This window comes from Thermobia domestica, chromosome 4 (genome assembly GCF_964235325.1).
Source record: "Thermobia domestica chromosome 4, izTheDome1.hap1.1, whole genome shotgun sequence".
Classification (NCBI taxonomy): domain Eukaryota; kingdom Metazoa; phylum Arthropoda; class Insecta; order Zygentoma; family Lepismatidae; genus Thermobia; species Thermobia domestica.
Window position 1 is genome coordinate 287,238,835 of NC_137457.1, and position 6,000 is coordinate 287,244,834.

Consider the following 6,000-nt stretch of genomic DNA (forward strand, 5'->3'; position numbering starts at 1 on the left):
GTTTTCATAACACGTTCTAAATGGAATATTTCGTCGATTGCGGGGCAATTTGAATACCAGTGCAATTAGAGCTATAGGCCTACTATTTTATACTTGTTCTGTTCTGATCAAGCATTCGTAATGTTTTCTTGTTTCAGCTGGTCAGAAATCATAAGAAGAAAGATAAACTATTAAAATGGAACAAAGAGTGTATGGAACAAGCAGTTAAATCACTTTTAATCGTGACCTATCGATACTGGGAGCATCAGAGTTATTTAATGTCCCTTTCACAAGCTTAAATAGACGAGTTAAGTATCAAGAGAGGGCATTAATTGATGTTCCTGCAGTAGGAAATATGTCTAAAATATCGTTCGGTGATATTGGGAGGCCAAGCGGGTTTTCCAGTGATCTAGAGAAAAAATACTAGCGGATAGAGTAAAATATCTAGAATCCAGGGGGTTTGAAGTTACACCGAAGGAAGTGCGTATAGCGGCATATTTATATAGGTATAAATGTGAACTTGCCATTCCTCAATCCAGGACTGAAACTAAAATGGCAGGGAAGGATTGGTGTCAAACGTTTTGTAAGCGAAATAATCTTACTTGTTGGTCTGAGAAAACCTGATGGTTTGTCAAAAGCGAGAGCTTCTGGCGTTAACAAGGAAACTGTGAATTCTTATTTTGACTTACTGGAAAAAATAATGAACTAGGATAATCTCCATAACCACCCTAGCCGTATTTACAATATGGACGAAAGTGGACTTCCTCTAAATAACAGACAACCTAAAATTCTTGCAGAAAAGGGTTTAAAAAAAGAAGAAAAAAAGATGATCAGTTTAACATCTGTAGAGTGCGGAGAAAATGTTACGGTGATAGTATACTGCAATGCCAGAAGGTCGTTTATACCTCCTGTAATAATATTTAAAGGTATGCACCAAAATTCGGACTTTAAACCCATATCCTTCATGGAACCCATATCATACCAATCATTAGCCTATGTAGGATCTATCAGGCGGACCATTATCCTGCTTAGGACCTACCAGGTAGATACTAAGGAATAGGAAAGAATGGATTTAAAATGTGCAAGCTAAGTACCAAAACAGTGTTCTGAGAAATCGTTTTCTTACACTGATGTGAAATGAAGTTTTTAGTGTTCCATGTTTATTCCTTTTACGGCGTTATTAAGTTAAAGGAAATAGATGAAACGCAAATGATTGACTGGAAAAATGGCGGAATGAGATTGTGGGGTAATACGGAGAACTCGGCAGATTTTATTTTTATTTTATTTATACAAAATTTCTAGGCATTACCGGCATCTGTGGTCTTAAATCTGCCATGTAGGAGGGATGACGTCCGTATCCAAGCATACTATTTGGGGAAGGGAATAAAGGATTGAGGAAGGTAGAAACTGAAATAATGTCTACTATCACCTCCAAATATATTTTTGTTTATTTGTTTGTTTAACGTTCCACGATTATGCTCCGAGGTTAAAGCAGACGGTTTTGATAACAAACGAAATGGTGAAATTAAGCGAGTGGGACGAAACAAGAGAATCCAGAGAAAACCGGCGTACACGACGTTTGTCGATCACTAAGCCTATTCGGCGCGACCTGGATCGAATCAGGGATCCCACGCACTAGAGGTGTATCACTGAGCCATCGCGGTGTCTATTAGATATCTGATTTACAAGTATCAAAAAAAATCTTTCCATTTTTGACGTCTCATTAATGTTGCACTCACAGAGAGGAAACGAAATGACGTACGTGTCTGCCAAGCGATTGGGAGATAGTCTGACCATCGACATTATGTGTCACAGGGACGTTATGCGCACACAGCAGTCATAGCTCGTTCAGCGTCGAAGAGAAATGTAGGTATCGAAGCAGCTTCTTCGCGTGCGTTGTATGGCTTTAAAATGGGCCTGTCACCTACCGCATGAAGTCACTGCATATGCCAGGCATTTGGGGAGAATGCCGTGAACGAACACACCGCCAGGCATGTGTTCCAGAAATTCCGTTCGGAAAATGTAAGGCTTTCGGATGAACCTCGCAGTGGAAGACCACATGTGTTGAATGACGAGGCCCTGAAAGCAGCCATCGAGAAAGATAGAGTGGGTGCGCCATATATGGAATATTTTCCTAATATGAAATACCATAGTATTTTGTCTGCTATGTACTGCCACTGAGAAGACTTTACGTAAACTTCTACACAATGACGTCCTCAGTCTGCTCATGAGTGGTTTGCTGCCGAACGATAACATAAAGTTTTCTTTTGTTTCAGAATATGTTTTTAAAGAACTTGAGTTTTTCTGGCGTATATTTCCAGGCTGCTGAATGTACGCAGAGGTATGTATTATTGTCGAGTTTGTGATATTTAGATTACATATATAATGTACCATAAGGGTATAAAGATTCAATACACAGAGAATCACGTAAGCGTGTGTAGGTAGAGAATTATCCAAAATGGCGATTTTTCTAATATGGAATATTCCTAAATAGGTTCATACGTATGTGAACTAGAAGTAAAGAAGAATAAGTGAATTGTAAGTTATATTATACCTGATATATTAGCTTAGACCGAGCGTAATGAACGTCCTCTAATTGAGACATTTGACATTTGTATTGTCTGTCTGTGTAGATATCTGTCTTTGTTTGTATCTCTTTGTGAGTGTGTCTCGCCATAACCCCTGAACACATGAACCGATTCGAATGAAACTTTCACAGATTATCTATTGGTTTAAATGTCCCAACTTCCGGGTAGTCTACAGTGCAAAGTGAAGGGAACAGCATGACAGTATCGATTGAAGTAGTGAGTCCGCTACCACAACTACAGCCACAGCATCGCGACACACGTGGTCGAAAGCCAGGCGAGGCGAAAGTAGTTAAGAGGACTCCACATAAAAACGATTTAGAAGCTGCCTCTACTTCATCCCAACGGGCCTTTACCTCATCACTGCAAGTAGTTAAAAAATGTTTAGTTTTCAAAGCCCCGCCCAAGAAAATCCAATCGAAACAGCCAAAGAAAAAGGCATCACGCAACTACAAATTAGAAAGTTACTCCGAATAGTTATTGAGTGACTTGAACGAAGATAGTGACAGTTTAAGTGATACTACTGATGATGACGATGATTAAAAATGTGGACATTGTGGTAAATTGTGGTCGCTCAGTGCAGGGGAGGGGGATTAGTTAAAATGTCCAGTTTGTAAAAGATGGTCCCAAGAAATGTGTCCTATGAAAGGTGGAGAAAAATATGTTTGTAGCCACTGTTCCGCAAGGTAAAACTGAAATCAAAATTTGGACGCCTTAAGACATGCTAATCCAGTATGTTTGAACTTTTTTTCTTTTATATAGGGTATGTTTATACTTTATTTGTCGCACGTAGTTTGCTTCCCGGAATATTTCGTTTTATCATTTTTTAATTATTGGTTGTATCTGGTAAATATGCTTATTCCAAGTTAAAAGAAATTATAGCTACTCCAAAAGTTAAAATAAGTAGCTATACAGTCTATTATAGCAATTTACAAACATTGGTCTAATAATGAGTAAGTTCAGTCAAGTTCGATAATTATTCTTGTACTAAGTAAAATTCTTGTATTTCTGCTGTTTTATGTTTTAATTATCTTAAGAACGTTATGTATTTTTTGTTTACTTGTCTTACAGATCTACTAAATATGATATATAGACCACAATACCTACAATGCGGCATTTGTATAATTCGAACATGAGCACGATCCCTGTTCAAACCGCCCATCTTGATTGAGGTTTTCCCTGGCTTTTCCCAGTCCCATCAGGTGTATGCCGGGATGGTACTTTTCTTGAGGCCAGGGCCGAATCCTTTCCAATTCGTAGAAACAATCAGAGTGTCCGCATGGGGTAAGGAAGTCATACAAGTTAAGCAAGTGGGCACCCCATACATTGTTAACAGTCAAAAAGGAACGAGGAGTGACAGTCTATTTGTCCTAACTCAACAGCCACCTTAACACACCCAGCTTCCATCGTTCGCTCCCTGGTGACGAACCTCTATGACACTCCCACTGTACCAGACTTTGGTTATCACCAAGTGACCCTGTTCCCCACAACTCAAGACCATCTCTGCACCCATGAAAGGTTATGCCCTCTATATGGTGGAATTGTCGGCTAGTGGTGCATTACGAGCTACTGCCACCTGATCAGACATCATTGCTGACCTCTACTCTTAGCAGTTGCAAAGGATGCACCGTGCATTGCGGCAGAAGGAGCCGGCATTGATGAATCCCAAGAGTTGTGCTGTTCTTGCACGACAATGCCAAGCCACACGTGGTAAAGAGGACTCGAGAGACCCTTCAGTAACTTGGCAGGGAGACACTGTGCCATGCACCATATTCACCGGACCTTGCGCCAAACTGTTTCATTTCCTCGACAACTACCTCCGTGGGAGATCCTTCACAAATGAGGGAGACCTGCGGAATGCACTTACGGACTTCTTTGCATCCACGACCGCCGAGTATTATCACTAGGGAATTGTGCAACTGGAGGAACGTTGGCAAAAATATCAGATGCTGATGGAGATTACTTTGAAAATTGCTCTTTGTTTATATCACCGCTATAAAACGCAACAAATTTTTTGGTTACCTTGTATAAAAGCAATGTCTTTAACTGAACACCCCTAACAGCACTTTCTTCAGTTCAGCATGAAGTTGTAACGAACACATCAAACGAAGATTGACACACCGATTTGCATTCACTAATTTCACATGTAAAATTAATCTTCTTACTTTCTGATTCATTCTTCTATTGACACAGATGTAATAACCTTGACAAAACAAGTCAGAAGAGAACGGAGTAGACTGAATGTAATATGTAGATTCAGCGGCCAGCAGCGTTTACTTTCAACACTGGATTCCCTTGAATCTCAAACCCTGGTTAATTGACACAAATACCATAACTCAATAAACGATTCATTATTTCAAATCGCTAGCTACTTTCTTATTGTTATTATCAAATACAAAGAAAAATAGCTAAAATTATAAACTGCTAATAAATAAATTAACATTTACTGTACCTGTTTAAAAGACGTATCGAAGTACGTCAATTTGTAGTTATGGTTATAAATCTTTCCCGCAAAACTTTAACAATGGATGCAGATAACGAACAATGCAATGCGTGATTTGCCAAGGCTGTAAAATCTATAAAGATAAAAAGAGTGGACACATGTGAGTTACTCAAGACACGATGCGAATACTCCTAAATACCAGCGGCGTACCGAGCATTACAAGATTGGGGAAATGAAGCTTGAAATTGCCAAGTCTTGATTTTAAAAAAATGCCAAGCGTTTCGAAAATCTTAGTTTCACTTTTATCAACCCTGTGGAAAACTATTACAGCAACCTTATTTTCATATTCGTCCCATTCCATGCCTTGTCTGAGGTACGAATACAGGGCTGTCTGAGAACAGCCCATGTTCTGCTTTCGAGTCCAATTTCACAGCTCAGCTCAGGATCATTATAAGCCACGATGCACAACTGATAATTTGACAACTTATGTCTAGGTTAGGTAATCCCCGCCAGCCAATCCTCACAAGAACCTCTAAAAGCTATAATCTGTTGTAGAAATGCATTTATAAAGGTAGAATATGGTAGGCTATATTCACTGCTTGTGATGTAGAGAGATATGCAATTGAAGGGTTCAGTGAGAGACCAGGCTAACCTGCACACAAGTACTTCCTTAGATCATCTACCTCATATTTTAAGGACGTTTGGTAAAACGCCAGAGCTTGTTGGGTAGGGTGTGGAACAAGGTTCTGGCAGAGAATAGGGAGAAAGCCTGAGAGAATGTCTTTGTAGAATGATTTTCTACCAAAATGAATAATGTCTGGGGTTAGAGAAGAGAAAAGTGCATTAGGGTACGAACATGCCGAAGAGACCTCGTGATCGAGGTCGAGGTTTAAGTCGCGGTCGCACCCTCGATACTGGCACAAACCCATGGATTCAAAAGAGTTAGCGCATGCCGAAGATGTACGCTACATCGCGACCTAGAGGTCGACCGCG

At 39.8% G+C, this 6,000-nt stretch overlaps 1 protein-coding gene across 1 annotated transcript in view; it reads right to left on the reverse strand.

Moving 5' to 3' along the window:
• Nucleotides 1–5,112, reverse strand: part of LOC145684139 (pyrroline-5-carboxylate reductase 1, mitochondrial-like) — a 68,098-nt gene extending 62,986 nt beyond the window's left edge. The window contains exon 1 of the mRNA XM_081756066.1: nt 5,017–5,112. The gene's annotated coding sequence lies outside the window, so the exon portion shown is untranslated. The remainder of the gene's footprint in view (nt 1–5,016) is intronic.
• Nucleotides 5,113–6,000: the final 888 nt, after the last annotated feature.